Genomic DNA, 24,876 nt, shown 5'->3' on the forward strand with positions numbered 1-24,876 from the left:
TGCGAGGAGGGAGTACCAGGAGGCGAACCCCAGTTGGGGGTAGGAGCGTGAGGAGGCGGGGTCCCGGCCGCGAGGACACCGGGGAGGGGCCCGACGTAACGGTGACGTGCCCGTGGCCGGCGACACCCCAGCCCGCCCGAGACTCAGCGGCGGAATTGGTCGATGTATTGCGGGCCGTAGTACGAAACCTGTCCGGAGGCCAGCCTGCGAATGACTCCGCCTCCACCAGGGAAGCCAGGTGCCTACGAGATTTTAAGCGAGGTGACCCACAGACCTTCAAGGGGACCTCTGACGACCCGACCGAGGCACAGTTGTGGCTGAGTTCGATAGAGACCGTATTCAGGCTGACAAACTGCCCCGAAGATCAAAAGGTGGAATGCGCAGCATTCATGCTGCGTGCCGATGCTCAGGTATGGTGGCGCTCCACCCGGGAGCTTATTAGACCCGGGGGGGCGAAATTTCATGGACAGAATTCAGGGAGGCCTTTGCGGAGGCGTACTACCCAGAGGACGTCCAGACCCGCAAGCATCAGGAATTCACTCACCTGAAACAGAGAGGGCGTTCAGTTACTGCCTATGCCAGAGAGTTCGCCAAGTTGAAATGCTTCGCCCCGGACTTGGTGGACACCGACTACAGGACGGCCCGCCGGTTTGTGCTGGGGCTGGACCGGAAGATACGTAACGTGGTTGAAGCGATAGCACCTACGACTTACGCTGACGCGATGAGAGTAGCACGGGCCATGGAGGGGACTGATGGACCAAGTGAATCCCGCTCATCGACCCAGAGACGAAGACGACGCAGTGACCGAGATGACCGCCGCGGGTCCCGCTCACCAACCGAGAGACGGAGGCGACGCCATGACTGGGGTGACCGCCGCGATTCATCCTCGTCGCCACCACCGCGGCGACCAGCCAGACGGCGCCGCGATTCATCCCCATCGCCGCCATCGAGACAACCAGACAGACGGCGCCGCGATCCCAGGCGGGGCCAACAGGGAAGAGAGGGCAGGGCCGACGATCGACCCAAGTGCAGCGAGTGTGGGAAGACCCATTGGGGGCGGTGCCTAGCTCGCTCCGGGGCCTGCTTCCGATGCGGGAAGGAGGGTCACTTAGCCAGAGACTGCCCGGGAGGTCGAGTCAATGACACCGGGGCCCAGCAAAGGCCACTACGCATAGCAGATGCCCCCACCCAGAACCGCCCCCCAGCGAGAGCCTATGCCTCCACTAGCAGGGACGTGGGAAACCCGGATGCGGCAGTGACAGGTACACTATCCATCCTTGGTCATTTCGCTTTGACGTTGTTTGACTCTGGATCTACGCACTCCTTTATTTCCACTAATTTTGTTAGTCAAGCGGGGATAGTGTTAGAACCCCTGTTACACGATTTTCTAGTGGGCACCCCGGCAGGGGTGGATATGGTCGCCGCCTATAGGGTAAAGGATGGTCATGTAGTAATATTAGGGGTTAGCTTGGGTGTAGACTTGATGGTGGTCGATATGACCGTGTACGATGTAATCCTAGGCATGGACTCGTTAACGGAACACCATGCTAGCATAGACTGCCACAAGAAGGAGGTCATTTTCACGCCACCGTCGAGGACCAGGTTCAGGTTCAAGGGCACTAGTCTGGGTACGATGCCCAAGGTGATATCGATGATGAAGGCGAAGAAGCTGGTCCGGCACGGGGCTTGGGCGATGCTAGCCAGCGTGGCAAGGATCAAGGAAGAAGGCGTTCCCCTAACCGAGTTGCCTATAGTGAGTGAGTTCCGAGATGTGTTCCCAGAGGACCTGCCGGGGACTACCCCATCTCGAGATGTCGACTTCGCTATAAAATTGGAACCGGGGACCGGCCCCATATCCAAGGCACCGTACCGCATGGCACCAGCAGAGCTTAAGGAACTTAAGGTGCAACTACAAGAACTGCTAGACAAGGGATTTATCAGACCAAGCGTGTCGCCTTGGGGCGCACCGGTTTTATTCGTCAAGAAAAAGGACGGTTCCATGCGCTTGTGCGTCGATTACAGGGAACTGAATAAGAGGACAGTGAAGAACAGGAAACCCCCTCCCACGCATCGAAGACTTATTTGATCAGCTCAGAGAGGCCACGGTGTTCTCAAAGATCGACCTTCGTTCAGGTTACCATCAGATCAAGATAAAAAACGAGGACGTGCCAAAAACAGCTTTCAGAACAAGGTACGGCCACTATGAGTTTGTAGTAATGTCGTTTGGACTCACCAATGCTCCTGCAGTGTTTATGGAACTGATGAATCGGGTGTTCAAGGAGTACTTGGATACCTTTGTCATTGTATTCATAGATGACATCCTGGTATACTCAAGGACGGATCAGGAGCACCAAACACACTTGAGGAAGGCCTTGACAGTCTTGAGGGGAAACAGGTTGTATGCCAAGTTCTCGAAATGTGAGTTTTGGTTACGCGAAGTCTCATTCTTGGGGCATGTGATATCGGCAGAAGGAGTGTCAGTGGACCCCGCCAAGGTGGAGGCGGTCACCGACTGGGCCCGCCCAACTACTGTGACTGAGGTACGGAGTTTCCTAGGTCTGGCAGGTTACTACCGCCGCTTCGTGCAAGACTTCTCCAAGATAGCGGCACCTCTCTCACAACTAACTCGAAAGGCTACGCCATTCGTATGGACCGAGGAGTGCGAGGCAAGCTTCCTGGACCTGAAGGAGAGACTGGCGACCGCGCCCGTGCTCACAATGCCCGATGGTACAGGGAACTACGTCATATTCAGTGATGCTTCCAAAAAGGGCCTAGGGTGCGTGTTGATGCAACGTGGGAGGGTTATTGCCTACGCATCCAGACAACTGAAGGACTATGAAAAGAACTACCCTGTGCATGACTTGGAACTGGCAGCAGTAGTCTTCGCGTTAAAAATATGGCGACACTACCTGTATGGGGAGAGGACTCAAATTTATACCGACCATAAGAGCCTGAAGTACTTCTTCACCCAGAAGGAATTAAATATGAGGCAACGACGGTGGTTAGAGCTAGTCAAGGATTATGATATAGACATCCAGTATCACCCCGGGAAGGCCAACGTGGTCGCAGATGCCCTGAGTAGGAAGGCAGCACATTCGTCGGCACTAATCACGAAAGAACCCCGAGTGCAGGTAGACTTCGAGCGAGCGGGGATAGTAGTAGCCCTGGAGGGTATTAAGGCGCAACTGGCTCGACTAACGGTGCAACCCACCCTTCGGCAGAGAGTCATTGAGGCGCAGGCAAGGGACTCCGGTTTAGCTAGGGCACTTAACAAAATTGAAACCGAACCAGCGGGTGGGTACTCCAAGGCAGCAGATGGTGGGTTACTGTACCACGGTCGCTTGTGTGTACCGGCGATAGAGGAATTGAGGGGTGAAATCCTGAGTGAAGCGCATAACTCCCCATTTGTCATGCACCCTGGCGGCACGAAGATGTATCAGGACCTCAGACCCCACTTCTGGTGGTGTGGTATGAAGAAGGATATCGCGGAATTCGTCAGCAGATGCTTGGTTTGCCAACAGGTTAAAGCACCCAGACAGAGACCAGCAGGATTACTACAGCCCCTCAACATACCGGAGTGGAAGTGGGAGAACATCGCCATGGATTTTATAGTGGGCCTACCCAAGACGCTAAAGGGTTACACGGTCATATGGGTGGTCGTGGACAGATTAACGAAGTCAGCACATTTCCTCCCCGGCAAGGCCACCTATACCGTGGACATGTGGGCACAACTGTACATGAAGGAAATCGTCAGGTTGCATGGGGTCCCTGTGTCGATCGTATCTGACCGAGACCCACGGTTTACTTCGACATTTTAGCGCGGACTCCAGAAGGTGTTGGGCACTCGACTGGACTTCAGCACAGCGTATCACCCACAGACTGATGGCCAAACGGAACGCTTGAACCAAGTTCTAGAGGACATGTTGCGGGCCTGTGTACTGGATTTCTCTGGGAGTTGGGACTCGAAATTTCACCTTATGGAATTCGCTTATAATAACAGCTACCAGGCGACAATCGGTATGGCTCCGTACGAGGCATTGTATGGGAGGCGGTGTAGGACACCATTATGCTGGGCGAGGTAGGGGAACGGGAATTGATGGGTCCGGAGCTGGTCCAAGTCACCAACGAGGCGATGCAGCAGATCAGGGGGAGGATGCGCACTGCTCAGAGTAGACAGAAGAGTTACGCGGACTCGAGACGAAGAAACCTGGAGTTCGAAGTGGGGGACATGGTATTCCTGAAGGTGGCCCCCATGAAGGGCGTTTTAAGGTTCGGACGAAAGGGCAAATTGAGTCCGCGCTTCATAGGACCCTTCGAGATTTTGGAGCGAATTGGACCCGTTGCGTATAGATTGGCCCTACCCCCGTCTCTCTCATTCATACACAACGTGTTCCATGTATCGACCCTTCGCAAGTACTTAGCGAACCCCACGCACGTGATAGATTATTCGACTCTGGACGTGACCGAAGGCTTAAGCTACGAGGAGAAACCAGTGGGGGTCCTAGCTCGCGAGGTAAGGACCTTGCGCACCAAGGAAATTGCATTTGTCAAGGTGTGGTGGGGGAACCAGTCAGCAGAGGAGGCCACCTGGGAACGAGAGGATGAGATGGGGGAGAAGTACCCAGAGTTGTTTGTGGATGCCAACCCTTTCGAGGACGAAAGTCCCTTGTAGGGGGGAGTGATGTAACGGTAGACCTTCTGAGGAGAGAGGAGAGAGAGAGAGAAAAAAAAAAAAAAGGGGGGCCCCCGCCGAAAATCACGAGATTTCGGCGGGATCCACTCAGGCTCCCGTAAACCCTAGGAGTGGCCGCCTCCTTTAGGGAGAAGGGAGCGCTAGTGTGGTTTGAAGCAGGAGGAAGCCGACGCGCCACCGGAGAACGAACGAGCGACGACGCATCCACCAGCGACAATAGCCAAGCCCTGCGAGTTGGACCGTCGGGACTTTTGGACGAGGAAGACGCAGCGCAGGCGCGGGTCGACCCCCGGCATTCGGCGAGACCTCTCAGCCAGCGTGCAGCCCGCGTTCGGACACCACCCCAGGGCCTCGTCCCCTTGTGGCCCAAACCGGAGGCATTCCCGAAACCCTACATCGGCGATGTTCGTCGCAGCCATCGGTTTCTGCTCCACCGGCGGCTTCGCGAACCTCCGGCTCGGCTAAGTGCGGCTTGGCGGCTCGACATCCGAATAGTATACCGATTCCTAGGTTTTCGACCCTTCCGAAGCCATTTCCGCCCTCGTTTCAACCATTTGAGGTTAGTATAACTCCATGTGTGACAAATAGCTTGCGATAGGGACGTACTTGGTAGCTAGACACGAGGGATAGTTGTGAAGGCGCTCTAAGTGTATCATGTTGTCTTATAGGAGGTAGTTAGGCGCTGGAGTTAGCGTTGTGGGCGATTTCGGTCAAGGCCAAGGAGGTAAGTAACCTTACTGTTGGCGTTAGTTATGTATGTATATTGGTGCGTGCCCTGTGGCCCTTGCATGCACCATATGTTGTTGCTGTATGCTAGGTTAGATGTTTCTTGCCATGAAATGCTATGCATGCTTTGTTTATGTATGTGATTCTTGCAGTGAATTGCTATGTATGCCATGTTTATGAATATGATGTTGTGACGCGTTTTGTCGTGATGAGCTTGATTGACATGTCATGATTGTAATGAGAACCCCACATGCCATGAATAAGATGACTAGTATGCTAGGATATGCTTGCTCAATGTGGACCCGGTTATGCTATGTTATGCTTGCCTAATGTGGACCCGATTATGCTATGTTATGCTTGCCTAAGGTGGACCCGGTTATGCTATGTTATGCTTGCCTAATGTGAACCCGGTTATGCTATGATATGCTTGCCTAATGTGAACCCAGTTATGCTATGTAATGCGGCGAGGGGATGGAGCGTCGTATGTGTAATGCCATGGAGGTAAACCTTAAGAACCTCATGCACGCTATGGTTATGTACTTGGGGCACTCCCCCGTTATGCTACGGATGGTATGGATGCGTATATTCGATATTGTGTTCGCCACGATATCATGCAGGCCCTCCTTTGTCCGTGGCGTCCGGTATTGTATGTCATACATACCCGACCAAGCCAGGCCCAGGGAGTTCGCTTGCGAGCTCGCCTGGTGGGCCCACAGTCACACACGTGGGCCATGTGTGGGAAATTACCATGCATCCACCCCCGCCCGGACAAGGCAAGGGCCTAAGGCCATGGGAAGGAATGGAAGACAAACTTCTCTCTCAGTTCCGTTCTTCTAGCAGTGTGCGACATGTATGGTAACGATGTGCGACATGTATGGGTATTCTGTGTGACATGTATGTGTGTTGCGTGCGTCATGTATGTGTATCGTGTGCGACATGTAGATGTACTGTGTGCGACTGCTTGTATCCGAATGTATGAATATATGCTTAACCCCAACAGTGGGGCGACTTACTGGGTATTTTATATAATACTCAAGCCACGTGCTACCAATATTTTTCAGGAAAGGGCAAGGCTCCCATGTACGGGTGACGGTGGATGAGGCGAAGGGCCATGGAAATCTTGAGGAGGGTTTGTTGTGTCGTAGCGCCCGTTGGATTCTCTTGGGTTCTTAGTTTTGCGAATTGTTTTCTCTAGTCTCTGTTGATTACTTCTAGGCTAGGTTGTCGCAATTGTTTTCCTAGGTATGAACTGCTTAAATTGATGAATGCATTTTCGTTATCGAGACTGTTTCCGTGTGAACTCTTGTCATGTTGATTTGATGAGTATAAAGTAACATCGCTAATTAGGGTGGAGAAAATTAGGGGCGTTACAGTAGCATACATCTCATCAGTATTTAGAGTGGAGAAAGCACAACTAGTTTCTTAAACTTTCTTCTCAGCTTAAGGCACCACTATCTTTTTAATTAGAGACTAAAAATTTTCCTAAACCTATTTAAACCAATAACTATTTTTTTTTTTTTTTACCAAGTCAAGCTTATTGGCTCACATGCAAGCTCATTAGAATCCTTCCCAGCCAAGAAACCAAACACATGTAACAAATGATGAAATTTGAATTGCATAAAGTACATGATCCTCTCCTCTATGACACCTCTTGACAAGAATTGTATTGCTGGAAGTGCGAGAGAGATTGTTGACGTCCTTGTCTCTAGCGGGTTGAGATTCAATAGCAGATTCAGGCTTCCATATCCCATAAAATGTTACAAACTCAATTTATCCAAAAATACGTTTTTCTTAGTAGAATTCTCTAATAACTTTAGATTCCTAAAAGTTCGATAAGAATAAAATCTTGAGCCAATGACTTGAGATTGAATTTCGGGTTGAAGGGATCTTATTATGAAAGGGTAGAATGTAGAATTTATCGATACTATTTTGGCTTTACCGATTTCCCCTTTTTATATAATTTAATTTAAATTTTTTAAGGCTATTACACCCGTCCTATCCTCTAAGCACATGAAAGAGACCTATTAACCTAGGCTTAACTTTCCCTTCTTACCGAATCTGAGCATCCTTATTATGGTGCTATTTTTAGAAACACATGATGTCCCACCTTAAACTCGGAATCCTTGCATCGTGTATCGACGTAACTTTTCTGTATGCTTTGCTTAGTCTGTATCCTTGACTTGGTCTTTTGGATTGCGCAACTTTTCTGTATGCTTTGCTTAGTCTGTATCCTTGACATGGTCTTTTGGATTGTGTCCTTTGTGACTTGTACAAGTTTCGACTTCCATAGATGTTTTTTGTCTACTTCTTCTCAAAAGATAGGTGACTAACACTTATATCCATAGAGTGCTTCATACGTGCTATTTGTATAGTTGTTTGATAGCTATTTTTATAGGCAAACTTTATAAGGTGCATGTATCCATTCCAATTAAATGTGAAATCCATGACACATGCCCTAACAAGTCTTCCAATACTTGGTTAAGCCTTTATGTTTGACCATCTGTTTGAGTGTGGAAAGATTTATTGAACTTTAGTTGCATACCTAGTGCTTTCTGCCGGCTCTTCAAATATGAGACGCGAATCTTGCGTTTCGATCCAACACTATCAATATTAGAACTCTATGTACTTGGACTATTTCTTTCATGTAAAGTTAGGCTCACTTATCTACTGAGTACGTTAACTTTTTTGAGATGAAATTGGTAGACTTGGTTAACCTGTCAATGATAACCTGTATGACAGTGAAGCCCTTCTTAGTCTTCGACAACCCGGAGATAACGTCCATCGTAACGTCCTCCCACTTCCATTGGGAAACACTTAAGGGTTGCAAGAGTCCTAATGGGCGTTGCCTTGGTGCCTTGATATGTTGATAGGTCAAACATCGACAATGTACTAGGCAATATCTCATTTTATCCCTTGCCACTAGTAACAAGACTTCAAGTCTTAGTACATCTTGGTACTTCCAGGGTGGAGAGCAAATGGTGAACCGTGGGCCTCCATGAGCAACTCCTTCAATAATTTCTTTTATTTTTGATTATGCATAACCACCTTTCCACAATAGACCTTTGTCTGTCGTCATGGAAAATCCTTTGGAACGATCGACTCTAGGTGTTGAAAAACCTTGATGAGGTATGGGTCTTTCCTTGAGCATCTATTATACGCTTTCTTGGTGTAGGTTGGACTGTTAGTTGTACCAACTTTGTCGTTATGCCTTTGATTATTATCTCAATGTCAGCCCTTTGCATCTCCTTTTGATGTTTTCTTTGTCGTATGATTAATGCTGAGGATTGAGTTGTCTTCCTATTTAAGGCGTGAATTTCCATGTTGGCTTTTCCTAGGTGGTATAAGATGTCTATGTCGTAGTCTTTAACAGTTCCAACCACCTTATTTTTCACATGTTGAACTCCTTTTGCGTAAATAGATACTTTAGGCTCTTGTTGTCAATATATACTTGTATCTTCGCTCCCTACAAATAATACCACCATATCTTGAGAGTGAACACTACCGTCGCTAGCTCCAAGTCATGGGTGGAATAATTGCGCTAATATTCCTTATGTTGATGGTAGGCATACGCTATGACTTTTCCATTATGCATCAGTACACATCCTAGGCTTCTTCTTGAAACATCATTGTAAATGACGAAGTTTCTTCAGTTGTCTGGTAGTGCGAGTATCGGAGAGGTTACCAACTTGTCCTTAAGCTCTGTGAAGCTTTTCTCACATGTTGTTGTCGAAGTGAAGGCTTGCCTTTCTTAGTAAGTTAGGTTAGGGTGTTGATATCTTGAAGAAGTCCTTTATGAACCTTCTGTAGTAGCCTTCTAACTCTAGAAGCTCTTGACTTCAGTGACTTATAATTGGCTCAACTCTGATCGGGTCCATAGAAATGCCTTCTTTCAACACGACGTGTCCACGGAAGGTCACCTCTTGAAGCTAAAACTCACACTTAGAGAATTTGACATATTGGTAGGTCCTTAGTCTTGTTAGTACCTTCATGAGGTGGTCTTCATGTTCCATCTCAGTGTTGGAGTAGATAAGGATGTTATTAATGAAGGAGTAGATAAGGATGTTATTAATGAAGTTCAAATGTGTCGAGGAAATTCTTGAATACCTAGTTCATTATGTGTATGGAGGCTGCGGAGGGATTGGTCAGGGCAAAGAACATAACTATGAACTCGGAATGTTCATATCTACTCCTAAAACCTGTCTTTGATATGTCCTCCTCCTTGATCCATAACTGATGATATCCTAACCTTAAGTCTATCTTGGAGAAGATTGATATCCCTTGCAATTGATTGAAGAGGCCGTTGATCTTTGGCAGTGGGTAGTTGTTCTTTATTGTGACTTTGTTAAGCTCATAGTCTATGCATAGTTGCGTAGACCCATCATTCTTCTTGACAAATAGCACTGGGGCTCCCGACGGTGAGATGCTTGGTCTTATAAACCCTTTGCCCAATAGCTCCTATAGTTGTTCCTTGAGTTCCTTAAGCTCAACAGGTGTCATTCTAAAAGGGGATTTGGAAATCGACTAGGTCTCATGTTCTAGCTCGATCACAAAAGGGATAAACTTGGTAGTTCCTTTAAAAAGAAATCCTATAAGTCGCTTACTACTGGTATGGAGGAACATTCGATGTTTGCTTTGTTGGTTTTGGTGACACTGGCTAGGAACTGCAACACAACATGTCTGATCAACCACTTAGCTTTCAGGACTGAGATTATCTTTGGGTTGTCTCTTGAATATTCTTCCTTACTTTCTCCAAATGAGGGTTTGAACATCACCTCCCTTGTTTGAAAGTCTATGTAAACATGGTTGTCGTATAGTTAGTCCATATTGTGGATAAAATTGAAGTTAATCATGTCTAAAACTATTAACGTCACCTCTAAGTTTCTTCCTATGATCACAATCTTGCTGGACTTGACCAAATAGAGAGCTGAGAACATAATATCATGAGATAGAGAACAACTCATCTACAATAGGGAGGTGGGAAGGGAGTGAATTCCAAGTGTTGATTTCGAGACTTAATAATGAGGCCTCACCCTCTCACTCGTTTAAGATTGGATCATAAATAAATTGTTCATTTGCGAACCAGTGATATTTAAATGAAAGATGTAATTATTGGGATAAAACGACATTTTAACCCAGTTATAATAATGAACAACTTGTGAAGGATCGACTTGTTTGCTTGTAATGATTAAAACTTGTATAGAATCTTATAATTGGTAGGTTCATAGAAACCCTTCCTAATTCATACTAGCTATAAAAGTTTTAATTTAGTTAAAATGTTCAAATTAATTTTAATTTATTAGATATATAAAATATAAAAGATAAAATATATTTCACTTAAAGGGTCAAATCAACCTTTAATATATTAGAATATATAAAATAAGATAAGCGAAAATATATTTGATTTGTAACGTCCAAATTAATATTTAATATATTTGATATATTAAATACACAGAGAGAAAAATATATTTAGTTTGAAGAGTTCAAATTAATACGTAATATATAAAATATAATAAATTAAAAAGAGAATTTTCTTAAAACTCTACTACAATTCCTTCCGGATTTTCTTTCAAAAGGCACAAGTCTTAGCATTGTGTTCGAGTCATATTAAAGAAGATATTGTGGAATGTCTTCTGTGTTCTTGGAATACACGAAGTAGACTTGCAGCTGCGATTTCTACAAATGTAGAGTTCTTACACTCATACTGATTGCTTTATTTTAATTCTTAATAAAATCAAAACGGTTTCCAATGTGCAACGACTCTTCTGTTATGATAAAGTATATACCTTATGCATGACATGAACTTCGTGTGTGAAAATATTCATTTAAAACAATTCATAAATAATGCTATGGACTTAAACGTTTAAGGTAAATCTTTTAAAACAACACAAAAACATTTAATATGAAAATGAGAAATGAAATAAGTAAAATAAAATAATGTTCTATTATAATCCAAGATTACAAAACGATAAAATGAATCTACCATAACACAGGTTCCATGGTTGAATGTGTCGTAACCGTCATCCGTACTGATGTGAACACACACAAATTAACTCAAAATGAAACTAAGAAAACAATTACATTGAAAAATAAATCAATTTGGTTGACTTTTATAGGTCTTATAAACTAATAAGTTTAGCATAACTTCAAAAATAAAAATTAACAACCGACTTCATGGTTAAGTGGTTGTAGCATCTACATCCCTAAAGAATCCAATACATGATTTAGTGGTTCTAGCATCTACATCCATGATGAAATGGTCTAAATGACTAAACTAACCATTTTTGTTAGACGAACACGACTCTCCACAATAGTATGATATTGTCCACTTTGAGCATAAGCTCTCATGGCTTTGTTTTGGGCTTCCCCAAAAGACCTCAAACCCATGATCATTCTCTAAATTAGGCGATGTGGGACTTCCATCATCCAACACCTCCCCTCGAACAAAGTGCGTCTCCCCTTAATCGAGGCTCGACTCTTTTGGAGTCTTAGTCATTTTTTACTGCCTTCGAGGAGGCTTGGCTCCTTTTCTTTTGGAGTTCTTTGTTCGATATTTGAGAATTTACCAATCTATTGGCACGACTAAGTTTAGGGCATGGCTCTGATACTATGTTAGACGAACACGACTCTTCACAATGGTATGATATTGTCCACTTTGAGCATAAGCTCTCATGGCTTTGCTTTGGGCTTCCCCAAAAGGGTTCAAACCAATGGAGATAGTATTCCTCACTTGTAAACCCATGATCATTCCCTACATTAGCCGATGTGGGACTTCCATCATCCAACAATTTCAACCCTAAAGAAATGGTCTAATACGATCATCTTTAATAATTTCTCCCCTAAACTAATTGCAGGGATGCTTTCAATTTACTCGTGGTTTTATACATATACCCATTGATTCATGTAGTTTTATGAACGCATCCAACATCACTGGTTTTATCATAATATCTGCAACTTGTTTTGCGTCAGCTCAATAATTCCATCTCTAGTCAAATCACGCAAATGAAACCTCACATCAATGTGTTTGCTACGTCCATGCATGATTGGATTCTTGGATAACTTAATGGTGGAACTGTTATCACATAACATAGTGATACACTTGTCTTAAAAATGACCAAGTTTTTTCAAAACTCTCCTCATCCACACCCATTGACAAGCACAAGAGGAGACTGCCACAGATTCTGCTTTAGTAGTGGACAAAGTAACTAAAGGTTGTGTTTTTGGAGGACCAAGACACAACTCCTTCACTGAGTAAAAACACATAACTAGAGTGCTTTTCCTATCATCTATATCTCCTGTATAATCACTGTCAGTATATGCTATCATTTCTCCATTACCCTTTTGATGAAGAACTCCCAAATCTACAATACCTTTTAAGCATCTCAACACCTTTTTTGTAACTTGCAAATGCAACTCAGTTGGACTTGTAATAAATTTGCTAATGAGAGACACTACATACATTAAATCCGACCTTGTTGCATTTAGATACATAAGACTTCCAATCAATTGTTTATAGATGGTATCATTGACCTCGGCTCCTTCTTTATCATTTGTCAGTCTAACCCCATAAACAATAGGTTTTTTCACACTATTCTTTTTTCTATCCTAAATTTCTATGAAACTTCTTTTGCATACTTTCTCTAACTAATATAAATGCCTTCAGGATTTTGTAAAATCTTTACACAAAGAAAATATTTCATTTTTTTCAAATAAGTCATTTCAAATTCAAGTTTCATAAAATTCTTAAACTTAACAAACATGCTCTCATAATTACGAGTACAAATTAGATAACATATAAACTAACAATCAAAATTTTACCTCTATCTCCCAGTATGAATAAAGTATGGTCAGAGTTGCACCTTTCAAATCCTTCTTTGAAAAAATGTGCTTCAATTTGACTGTACTGTACACGCGGGGATTGTTTAGGGTCATATAATGCCTTCTTCAGTTTGTATACCTTGTATTCTTAACCTTTTTCTCATAAACTTGTGGTTGCTCAAGAAACACGACTTTTTTTAACTCTCCATATAAGAAAGCACTTTTCACGTCTAGCTGATACATGTTCCAACTATTTCGACCTGCTAAAGCAAATATCATTCAAATAGTATCCTCCTACCTAGCCACAGGTACAAATACTGTAACGACCCTAAATTTCCACATACTCAGAGTCGCTACTAACGTCTCATGCTCATCTATAATGCGGAAATATAACTCTTACATGAACATAGTTGATAACGTAAACTTTCAAAAAAAAGTTTAAAACAACTTCTTCTCTGGAAAACACAGCCATGGTCTTACGTGTTTAAATATGAAATACTGAAATTTAGAGAAAACAAAAACAAATACAAAATAATTTAAAACAATGAAATGCAAAACAACCTATTCTAACTTAAGACTAGAAATTTAAATATGAACCTATCCTATGCACGTGCCACAGTCTCTGCTCGCGATGCCGCCGTCCTCCGTACAAGTGCGCCTTGCCTTTATCTGAAAAATGATGTGGCACATGGCCTGAGTATTTCAAAGAATACTCAGTAAGTTGCCCCGCTATAGGGGCCATGCAAATGCAAACACATGCAATCATGATTTAGGGACCTATCTCTAATCATCTTAGGGGTGGCCTCTAGTCTCGGACAAATTGGATGTGTAGTACTTCCCTACACACGACTCACACGTGCGAGTGTGAGTCCCCAGGGCGCTCGCACACCCCCTGGACCCTCTGGTCAAGCTAATCTGTAGCGACGTCCGGAGGTCAGCGGAACCCCATAGTGTCATGCGCCTCATGAACACCCTCATCTGTGTGCTTTCGCACCTGTGCGCATTCGCGCTCATAAGGTGCGCGTCCGCACTCATCGTCTCTAGGGGAAGTAGCCCTATGCTTATGAACATACAAAATGCATGAGGTTCCTCTAAATCCATCGTAATGTCTCTTCTGACACAACCCTCTAGTCTCATCTCTTTGTTACTCTAGGTAACGCATACTCGTGGATATTTATATTAATATCATTTTCATGCTCTTAGGGTTGTGTCCTACGTCGATCTAACGACATGATGCAATATGGCACTCATCATAATCTAGCATGCTCAATACGGAAAACATCATCATATTAAGGTAAAAATCATGCAATCATCATGCTCATCATAATGCCACAACGTGCGTCAAACATATCAAGCGTCACTCAACAAAATATGTATATACCACACATATCATCAAGCATCATAATCCACACATCATCATAACTCATACAATTATTTAGCCTATCCTATAGTAAGGCCACTTACTTGGTTGGCCTTGGCCGAAGTACTCCCTAAATAGCTAAACGTAAGCTCCCGTTCCGTGAGAGCTGCTTCCTACGTCGCTGGGGTTTGTTTCCTATCACACCGTTCACCACTTTCCGTTAGTATTTCACAATTAATTTACCTATAATTTAATAAATGTGAAATACGGCTCTAAAATGGCCTTGGATACCTTAATCGGGGCCGAAAACAGATCCGGAAGGGTCGAAACAGTGGAAACCGGGCTGAAAATAGGTGAGCTGAGCCGAACAGCCGCTGGAGCCGCCGGAGGAGCCACCGGAGCGTCACCGGAGGGAGCCCGAGCCGTTTGCACCGAGCCGAGCTGAGGGACTGCCTGCGCCGCTGTGTGACACGTGGCAGCAGTAGAGAAAGCCACGTCAGGCGGTAGTGTCGGGTCGAAGCGCGGGTCGCAGTCTGGTTCGGGTCGTGGTTCGGGTCGCGGGCTGTGGAAGGCTACTGGGCCAAGACTAATTGTTGGGCCTCGGCTTACTGGGCTGGGCCGCAAGTGTTTGGTTTGCAGGCCGGCTCAATTGGACCGTGGATCTAGTCTGGGTTGGTTCAACTGAACCGTAGCTTCTGGGTTGGTTTGAGGTTTGGGCCGCTGTAGTTGGGCTGGGCCGAAGGCAGAGGCCAAGGGAGGAACGGGCTGGCTCTCCCGGGTTCTGGGTTCGGGTTGACCCGAATTCGTGGATCTCGTCTTCCTTACCCGACTTCGGCCGATTTTCCGGCGAGCTTTCTCTCTCCTTCCCGCGGCGTTTCCGTTGCCGATTTCGATCCTCTTCCTTCCCTTTTCCTCTTTGTTCGTCGACCTTCTTTCCTTTCTGGGAGTTTTGCGGCCTAAAAGCTCCTAAAAGGCACAGATCTAAGAATCGATTAAGAAACCTAATTTTCCGACCTCGGTTACCGACGACGATGCTTACGAAATAACACAAAACGCACCCTGAGTTATTGTGCTTTCGTTAGGGATCCCTTTTATGGTGGTAACAGGTCGTTTGGTGTCGGTTTGAGGGTGGTTTGAGGGCTCGTCGGAGAAACTGGACACTCGCCGACGTTTGTCCAAAATCTCTCTCTCTCTCGAAATTTTCTCAATTTTCTCCCTTTGCAAGTGTTCTGAAGATGCTGGGTGTCGTGGGCTGAGGGTGGGCGTGCTGTGGCCGTCGTTTCGCGTGGGTTTCGCAAAACTCGGCGGTCGCCGGAAAACTCGCGGGTTTTCTGGCGACTGAGTTTTTTTTTTTTTTTTTTTTTTTTCGTTTTCTCGTTTTCCTTTATTTATTTATATATATATATATATATATTTTTTTTTTTTTTTCTTTCTTTCCCGGGTCGTTACAAATACCATGGTATAGTCGATAACATGTTGTTATGCATACCCTTTTGCTACCAACCTAGGCTTATACTTGTCAACTTCACAATTTTAGTTGAGTTTGGTTTTGAAAACCCACTTTACTCCAATCTTCTTCATTCCTTCAGGAAAATCTGTCAACTTCCAAGTCTCATTCCATTGCAACTGTCCATTTTGAACTTTGAACAACTTCTTCAAAAGTAGTCGGATCTGTAGTTGAGGTTAGTAGAGCTAAATTTTTGTGTTCAGCTTCTTCAGAAAATTCTCCACTGCTCACATAATCTTCCACCCATAATGGTGCTCTTCTGTTCCTCACTTCTGGTGTACTTTCTTTAGATGTTGAAGAATTTGATTTAGATGGCTCACTGGAAGATATACTAACTTCCACTTCTTCTTCTACTACCACCACCTCTTTAGACTATTCCTCACTTTGGTCATGTTCGCTTCCTTCTATGTTACTATCTTCCCATCCGAGGGTATCAAGTCTAGATGGATCATTACTCCCCCCATTCTAGCACTTATTTTCTTCAAAGATCACATCTTTTTCCCATCCGAGGGTATCAAGTCTAGATGGATCATTACTCCCCCCATTCTAGCACTTATTTTCTTCAAAGATCACATCTTTGCTTACAACTATCTTGTTGGACACTAGATTATCGAGTCAATATGTTTTAGACTCTTCACTCATTCCTAGCAGTACACACTAAAAACTTTATCATCTAACTTCTTTCTCTTACCGTTTGATACATGAACATGGCCAATACATCCAAAAACTCGAAAATAATCAACATAAGGTTTTACGCCACTCCAAGCCTCCTCAGGAGTCATATCATTCACTACCATTGTAGTATTTCTATTGAACTCGTGCACTATCCCGTTTACTGCTTCTGGCCAGAAATTCTTTGAAGCTTGCTTCTCTGATAATATACAACCATGTTCATGATTTTTTTGTTCTTGCGCTCAGCTACACCATTTTGTTGGGAAGTGTAGACTGCATTAAGTTGTCTACTGATACCATTAGTTTTTGCAAAAAATATTGAACTCGTGAGAGGTGAACTCTCCACCCCTATCTTTGCGCAGACAACAAATAAAATCTCTAGTCTCTTTCTCAACAAAATTTGTGTAATTCTTGTAGATAGTAAAGGCTTCATATTTTTTAGCAATAAAATATATCCATACCTTGCCGCTGAAATCATCAATAAAGCTTATGAAATATCTCTTCTTACTGTTGGAAAGAAGTTTGATGGGGTCCACGGATGTCTGCATGTACCAATTGTAGCCTTTGTGTTACTCTCCGTAAACTTCTATTTGGAAATGCATCCCTATGTTGCTTTCCCACCATGCAATCAACGATGCTTTCAATTGGGGCAACCCTCTCACCATTTGCTTATGTTGCAATGTTCTGAAATCCTTGAAACCTAGATGCCCATATCGGCAGTGCCAAAGATGAGTGTTGTCTTCTATAATTGTTTGGAAACAAGTGGCGGTTTGTGGCATGATTCTTGCAAGTAATATGAACATCCTATTTGCAGACATTGTTGTTTGCATAATAAACCCCTTCCTGGGATGATAAATTTTGCATTCTCCATGTTGTATCAAAGTAGATACATCTCTTTCTTGCAATTGTTCAAGACTAAGGTTGTTTTACAACTAGTGACTCCGGCAACTTGCAACCTAATGTTACCTTTTCCCAACACCGTCATCATGAAATTATTTCCAAGCTTCACAGATTGTGAGAACCATTCATATTCCTTATTTGCACACATATGATTAGTGACTCCGACAACTTGCAACTTAATGTTACCTTTTCTGAACACCGTCATTATGAAATTATTTCCAAGCTTCATAGATTGTGAGAACCATTCATATTCCTTATTTGCACACATATGATTGCTACACCAAGGTCATCTTGAAATTATTTCCAAGCTTCACATATTGTGAGAACCATTCCTATTCCTTATTTGCACACATATGATTGCTACACCCTGAATCAAGGAACCAAACATCTTCCCTCCTTGATTGATTGAGCTCCACCAAACATCTTCCCTCCTTGATTGATTGAGCTCCACATGTAACGGCCGAAATCTACCGCACCCTGAATCAAGGAACCAAACATCCAAACATCTTCCCTCCTTGATTGAGCTCCCCCGTACAGATATTGTCCTCTTTGGGCTTTCCCTTCCGGGCTTCCCCTCAAGACTTTAAAATGCGTCTGCTAGGGGAAGGTTTCCACACCCTTATAAATGGTAGTTTGTTCTCCTCCCGAACCAATGTGGGACATCACAATAATGTAACAAAGATACAAAATATATATATATATAATAATAATAATAATAATTAAATAATTAAAATAATAATTTTTCCTAAACTACTAACTACTCTCCACTCACCTCTTGTCCCTCTCCCAATTATCTCTCCTCAACCAACTCATCAGTCAAAATCCCAAATCGAGAATAATATAGGATGCATTTGTGGTTCGTACAAAGAAAAGAGAGAAAAAAAAAAAAAAATACAGGTAGCAGGCCAAATACGAAGAAGAAAAAATAAGTAAATAAAGAGAAAGAAAAGAGGAAATACAGAGGAGGCGAATATACAAAATCAAAAGAAAAGAAAAAAAAAAAAAAAGAGAAATACATAGAAAGAGAAAAATTAAAAGAAAGAGTTGGTAGTAAGAATTGATTATAATCCACCAATAGTATGATTAAGCAAAAATGGATTAAAAATAAATTGGCCAAGAATATCTCTGAACAAAAAAAATTAAGAGATAAAGTAGGGAAAGAATATAAGAAGACAAGAATAGTCACTCAAAATAAAAAAATAGAAAATGAAATCTTTAAAATATATATATATATATATATATATATATATATATATATAGATGTATATTATAACGTTCCAAGACTTTATTCATGCAAAGTCTTTAATGCTCGCATGAAGTTTAGCACATGCACCATTGTAAGAGTTACAGAATTGAACGTGAAATTGATGTCAGGGATTCATATAGGTTGACTTGGATACAAAGGACAAAATCGAACTTTCATTAAGGATAAATTGGTGACACCAGTATAAGCTAATCAGGTAAGTGCCTTACTATCGGCTCAGTCGAAAGACTTGTCTTATGTATGACGACACGTGTCCAGTGGCCCTTGCACGCGTCATTTATGCTTTATGTTATGTGATGATGTGATGACGTTAGAAAATGATATGATGTATGAGTTGTACCATATGAGTATATGATGATGTATGAGTTATGATGCTTGATGATGTGCGTAGTATATGTATTTCGATGAATGACGTACTTGATATACTTGATGCACTTTATAGCAATATGATGAGTATGATGATTGCATGACATTTACCTTAATATGCTGATGTTTTCCATATTGAGCATGCTATATGATGATGAGTGTCATATTGCATCATCGACATAGGCCACAACCCTAAGAGTATGAAAATGATATTAATATAAATATCTACGAGTATGTGTTACCTAGAGTAACAAAGAGATGAGACTAGAGGGTTGTGTCAGAAGAGACATTATGATGGATTTAGAGGGACCTCATGCATATTGTATGTTCATAAGCATAAGGCTACTTCCCCTAGAGATGATGAGTGTGGAAGTGCACAGTACGATGATGAGTGCGAATGTGCACGAGCACGAATGCGCACAGATGAGGGTGTTCATGAGGTGCATGACACGATGAGGTTCCGCTGACCTGCGGACGTCGCTACAGATTAGCTTGACCAGAGGGTCCAGGGGGTGTGCGAGCGTCCTGGAGATTCACACTCGCACGTGTGAGTCGTATATAGGGAAGTACTACACATCCAATTTTTCCGAGACTAGAGGGCACCGTTAAGATGATTAGAGATAGGTCCCTAAACCATGATTGCCTGTGTTTGCATTTGCATGGCCCCCCTATGGTGGGGCCACTTACTGAGTATTTTAGGCTATGTGCCACATCATTTTTCAGGTAAAGGCAAGGCACTGTGCACGTGCATAGGGTAGTCTCATATTTAAATTCCTAGTCTTAAGTTACAATAGGTTATTTTGCATTTCATTGTTTTAAACTATTTTGTATTTGTTTTTATTTTCTCTAAATTTTAGTATTTCGTATTTAAACACGTAAGACCATGCCTGTGTTTTCCAGAGAAGTTGTTTTAAGCATGTTTCAAAGTTTACGTTATAAATGATGTTCATGTAAGAGTTATATTTCTGCATTATAGATGAGCATGAGACGTTAGTAATGACTCTAAGTATGTGGAAATTTAGGGTCGTTACACCACATATGATATCAACATCATTTCTTCTTCCTCCTCAAGCTCAGCATAATTTGCTTCCTTCTCCCATCGAGGACACTCATATCTAAGGTGTCCTAACTGATAACACTTATAACACTCAACTGTAGTTTTGTTGAATGAATGTCTACCTCTTCCTCTTCCTCTACCTCTTTCTCGAAAAGATTCACAAGCTCGATCACCTCCTCATCCACCAATTCTATTATTGTATGTCACCTTTAGTGCTTGTTCATCACCTACACGTCCTATCTTTGCTCATATACCAGCAAGCTGCTCACCCCTCTTCCACCAATTCTATTATTGTATGTCACCTTTAGTGCTTGTTCATCACCGGTCCATTCAGTCTTTGCTCATGTACCAGCAAGCTACTTTGTAATTCACGATAGTTAAAGTGTCAAAGTTATTAGACTTTTCAATCGAACATATAACTTAGTCAAATCTTGAGGTCATTGATCTCAAGATTTTTTCCATAATCACCAATATAACTTAATCATGAATTTTCATCTTATTTGTAAGGGTGAGAGCTCGAGTAAACTATGAATTAACACTCTCACCCTCTTTCATCGGTAGGACTTCAAAATCTTTCCTAAAGCTTCGAGTTGTGCTCTTTTGACTCTCGTGGAACCCAAGTACTTCTGCTTCATAGAGTCCCAAATTTGTTTGGCAGTATCTCAATTAAGGATTGTTTCCATAATAGTTTGATCAATGCTTGGAACAAATAATTCTTGACCTTCAAGTTTTTCAACTTCTGGTATGTAATTGTTTTTAGTTGTGCTTCGGTAATCTGCACTTCTTCTATTTGCGGCAGGGATTCCAATCTCCACCAAAAACCAATATTTCTTTGAGCAAAGAAAATTTTCCATAACCACAGACCAAGGATCACAATGACCATCAAACTTAGAAATTGTCCGTGGAATGAAATTGGTTTCAGTTGCCATATTTTGAATCTCTTTAAGCTCACTCTTCTTTCCCTTAGGAAAAAACTGCAGTTTCTTTTCTCACAATAAGGTTTTGTGATGTGACTCTGATACCATATGCTGTGAAAACACGTAAACTAACTCAAAATGAAACTCTAAAATCATTTGCATTGAAAAACAAATAAACTTGGTTGGTTGATAGGCCATATAAACTAATGAAGTTAGCAAAGATAAAAATAGCAAACCCCACTAATAAAAACTAACAACCCAGATGCCTCCCTGAATAAATGGTATAAGTTAAGCATTTTAACCCTAAAAAATGGTCTAATATGACCATCTTTAACACGTACATGTGTCTCTAGCCTTTATGAGATGTAATCTAGAGTAAATTTTTGGGTACTTAACATAGAGGAATTATACTGTAAACAAAAATTCACTTTTTTTTTTAAATCTGATCAACTATAAGGTGAGAGGAGGGACGGCTGAGTGAGAAATTTGGGGAGGTAGTTTTCTTAGATAGATCTCCTAAAAAGTTTTTTTTACTCTCGATCTTGATATCAAGGTAATTGGTTCCAAATTTTTCTTGGGTTGGATTCCATATCAAACTTACCCCTAATCATTTAAAATAACGAAACCTAATTTTGCATAAAATAATTCAAACTAGACTCCAAAAATTTAAAATTTAAACTAGTTAAAAGGTAGTCATAATAACCCTAAACACTTACTAAGAGTTGAAACTAGTAGAAATGGGTTCGAGCATATCAGACCCTAGTCGGATCATTTAGTAGTTGAAACTAGTAGGAATGGGTTTGAGCATATCAGACCCTAATCGGATCAACCAAAATATGATCCTTTCAACGGGCTTCGAACCTTGTAAGTTTGATGAACGTTTCAAGTATGATGATAAAATGAAGTAAGGGACCTCCCTTTTATAATGGGGCCAACTCGGTGCTTGTGGAACAACTTCCTTTTCCTTTTTTCTTTTTGTTTTTTTTTCTCTAATTTTTGGGTTATTTCATCATACACATATAAAAGAAACTTTTGTCCTCGAAAGTGTCTTAATCTTGAAATTACTCAAGATATTTCTCCCTCATCTCTTCTTTTTGTTTTCACATAGTTTCTTCCGCTTGATGGTTTTGTAAATACCATTTTCCTAGTACATAAGACGTCCACTTCCCGGGCTAAAGCCCTTATTGAGTCTTTTTCATAACTTGGGCAATCGTCTACCTGTAAGGACTTGTAATCTACGACGCGAGTTAGTTCATCCAAATTAAGGATGAGACAAATAATCTTATGTTCCTTTCGTAAATATGAGGTACCCTTATTGAGTCTTTTTCGTAACTTGGGCAATCATATACCTGTAAGGACTTGTAGTCTACGATGCAAATTAGTTCATCTAAATTAAGGATGAGACAAAATGTCTCAATCTTATGTTCCTTTCGTAAATATGAGGTAGTTGTCTCTTCGTAACATCATTAAAATTTACTAACCTTCATATATCATCTAGCACATTTTTATACTATGGCTGAGGTAAGCAAATTCCTTAACTTCTAAAAGCTGTTCTCACAGGCTCATTATAAGTGCGTTGTGCTCGCATAAATGGAAAGAGGCCAACTGGAAATATTTGAACAAACCTTCAACATTGTTAGAGTGAGAGAACTTACAATTTTATGTCTCTAAACAAGTCTAGACCGATTACAAATTGTTCTTCGTTTAAAATGGTTCACTAGACCACATTCTATAACATTTAGTGTCCAAGGGGACATTTTTGTTTAACTAAGACTCATAATCTGAGAGATTAGTTTAACGCTTACTTTATAGGGATATCAAGTTGACTTAAGGATTCATCTTGTTGTCCTTTTTGTCTCTGATTAGCCTCCTATAATCGATATGAGCACTATTATAAAACAAGTCTAGAAACTTCCTTGAATATCTGACTCAGGGAAATTACTTAAGATATGAGGGATTAGTGAGTCCAACGACATCACTCTAACTCACACAACTATGTTGAACTCAGAGAAAACCTTTTAACCTTGCCTTTCTTAGTTCGTATATTTGAGGGAACCCTTGTTTCTACATGAGGGCATGCCTTCTTCATTTTAATCACTATCTGGATCAGCTATTGATGTTCACTATATCGAGGCGTGGGCCAATTCTTTCCTCTTAATGACCAGAGCTACTATGCTCTCTAAAACAAATGCTAAGGTATGTGAAGTTTTGGTTTAGTAGCTCATGTGCCTATGGCTTGGTCTACCTTAACTCTACTAAATTGTTCTATCCATACTCTTAAGAACGGCAAGCAGATTCAAGGCTAAGAATTTTTATTGAAATCAACATTTTAGGTTGATATTAATGTTGGAATAACATAGATATTACATTCCACCTTAATTCAAACCTTCCTACTTTCTTTAAAGTTTCTTCCTTTTAACTAGATCATGACTTGATTAGTTTTTATGTATCACTTTATATTTCAAGCTATACACTCCATACCTTGCTAAAGCATCCAAAAATTGATTACTTTGCCTATGAATATTACCTTCTATAATCGTAGTGCATGAACATCCCCAATAGGAGGGTTATTTCCTCCCGTTTCTTTGTAATATTACGAAGGGACTGAAAAAATTCTCCTCTAAAATTGATATTGAAAAAATTATGATAGATATTCTTGTATATAGTAAAACTTAAGATAATTACAAATCAATTTCCTATACATATCTTGTCACTTGATATTCATAATAAACCTTCGTTTCTTATAAAGGGTCTTTAGAGGTAATTTTGACCTTTTTCTTAGAGTTCATACCTCAAACATGTTTTAATCCCCTCGTGAGATCTCACATACTTACCCATAAGGTCATAAATGAATACCAAAAAAAGTTTCTCAACACTTGGGGTTCTTTAGAATCTTGAAAACATTTTACAATTCTTATAGTGGTATGTTAGTCATTTATCACCCCAAATCTTGGTTTAAATCCTCACCATATTCCAATGACCTTTTAACTTTGCATAATCCCTTTAAACTATAAAATACGACTTCTCATCAAATTTATGTCATTTAGAAGTCATTTTAGTCATAAGCAAGTGGTACATAATTATAGGGGCATTTTAGTCATTTTACACCTACATTTGGTTTAGCCTCTTATCATAATCTAATAATCTAATAATCACCCAATTTCATACCTAATCTAATTCTGTCATATTGAGCCTTCCCCTCAAATTTCATGAGTAACCGAATCCATTTAGTTGATTCATGGCTCAACGCTTTATTGAAATCAACATTTATGTGGACACCATTTTAAGATGAATTGCTTCCTTCGACTAGATCAATAGTTTAATCAGTTACTTGCATTACATTATCCTCCTAAAAAAAATTTAAGCCTCACTAAAGGTCCAATAATTCATAATTCACCTCTTTTCCCATACATCTCGATGGTCTTGTTTTTTTATTTATTTATTATTATTATTATTATTTTTACAGTGACTCCTCCCCAAATCAATTTTAAATCCTTCATTTTTAAACTACCTTGTAACTTTCATTTGCGATTGTAGCTTTAAAACTGTTTATTTAGTGTTAAGGCAAGGAGGTTTTCTGCCTCTCCCTACTTCGAAGC

At 41.6% G+C, this 24,876-nt stretch overlaps 1 long non-coding RNA gene across 1 annotated transcript; it reads left to right on the plus strand.

Annotated features, from left to right (window-relative positions):
- Positions 1-5,103: 5,103 nt before the first annotated feature.
- On the plus strand, positions 5,104-6,703 carry LOC147786910 (uncharacterized). The gene is made up of 3 exons (XR_015413832.1): positions 5,104-5,252; positions 5,362-5,417; positions 6,481-6,703. It is a non-coding gene; the product is annotated as an uncharacterized LOC147786910 (long non-coding RNA).
- The last annotated feature ends 18,173 nt before the right edge of the window (positions 6,704-24,876 follow it).

This window comes from Cucurbita pepo, chromosome 18, assembly GCF_057944985.1.
Source record: "Cucurbita pepo subsp. pepo isolate OVF chromosome 18, ASM5794498v1, whole genome shotgun sequence".
Lineage (NCBI taxonomy): Eukaryota > Viridiplantae > Streptophyta > Magnoliopsida > Cucurbitales > Cucurbitaceae > Cucurbita > Cucurbita pepo.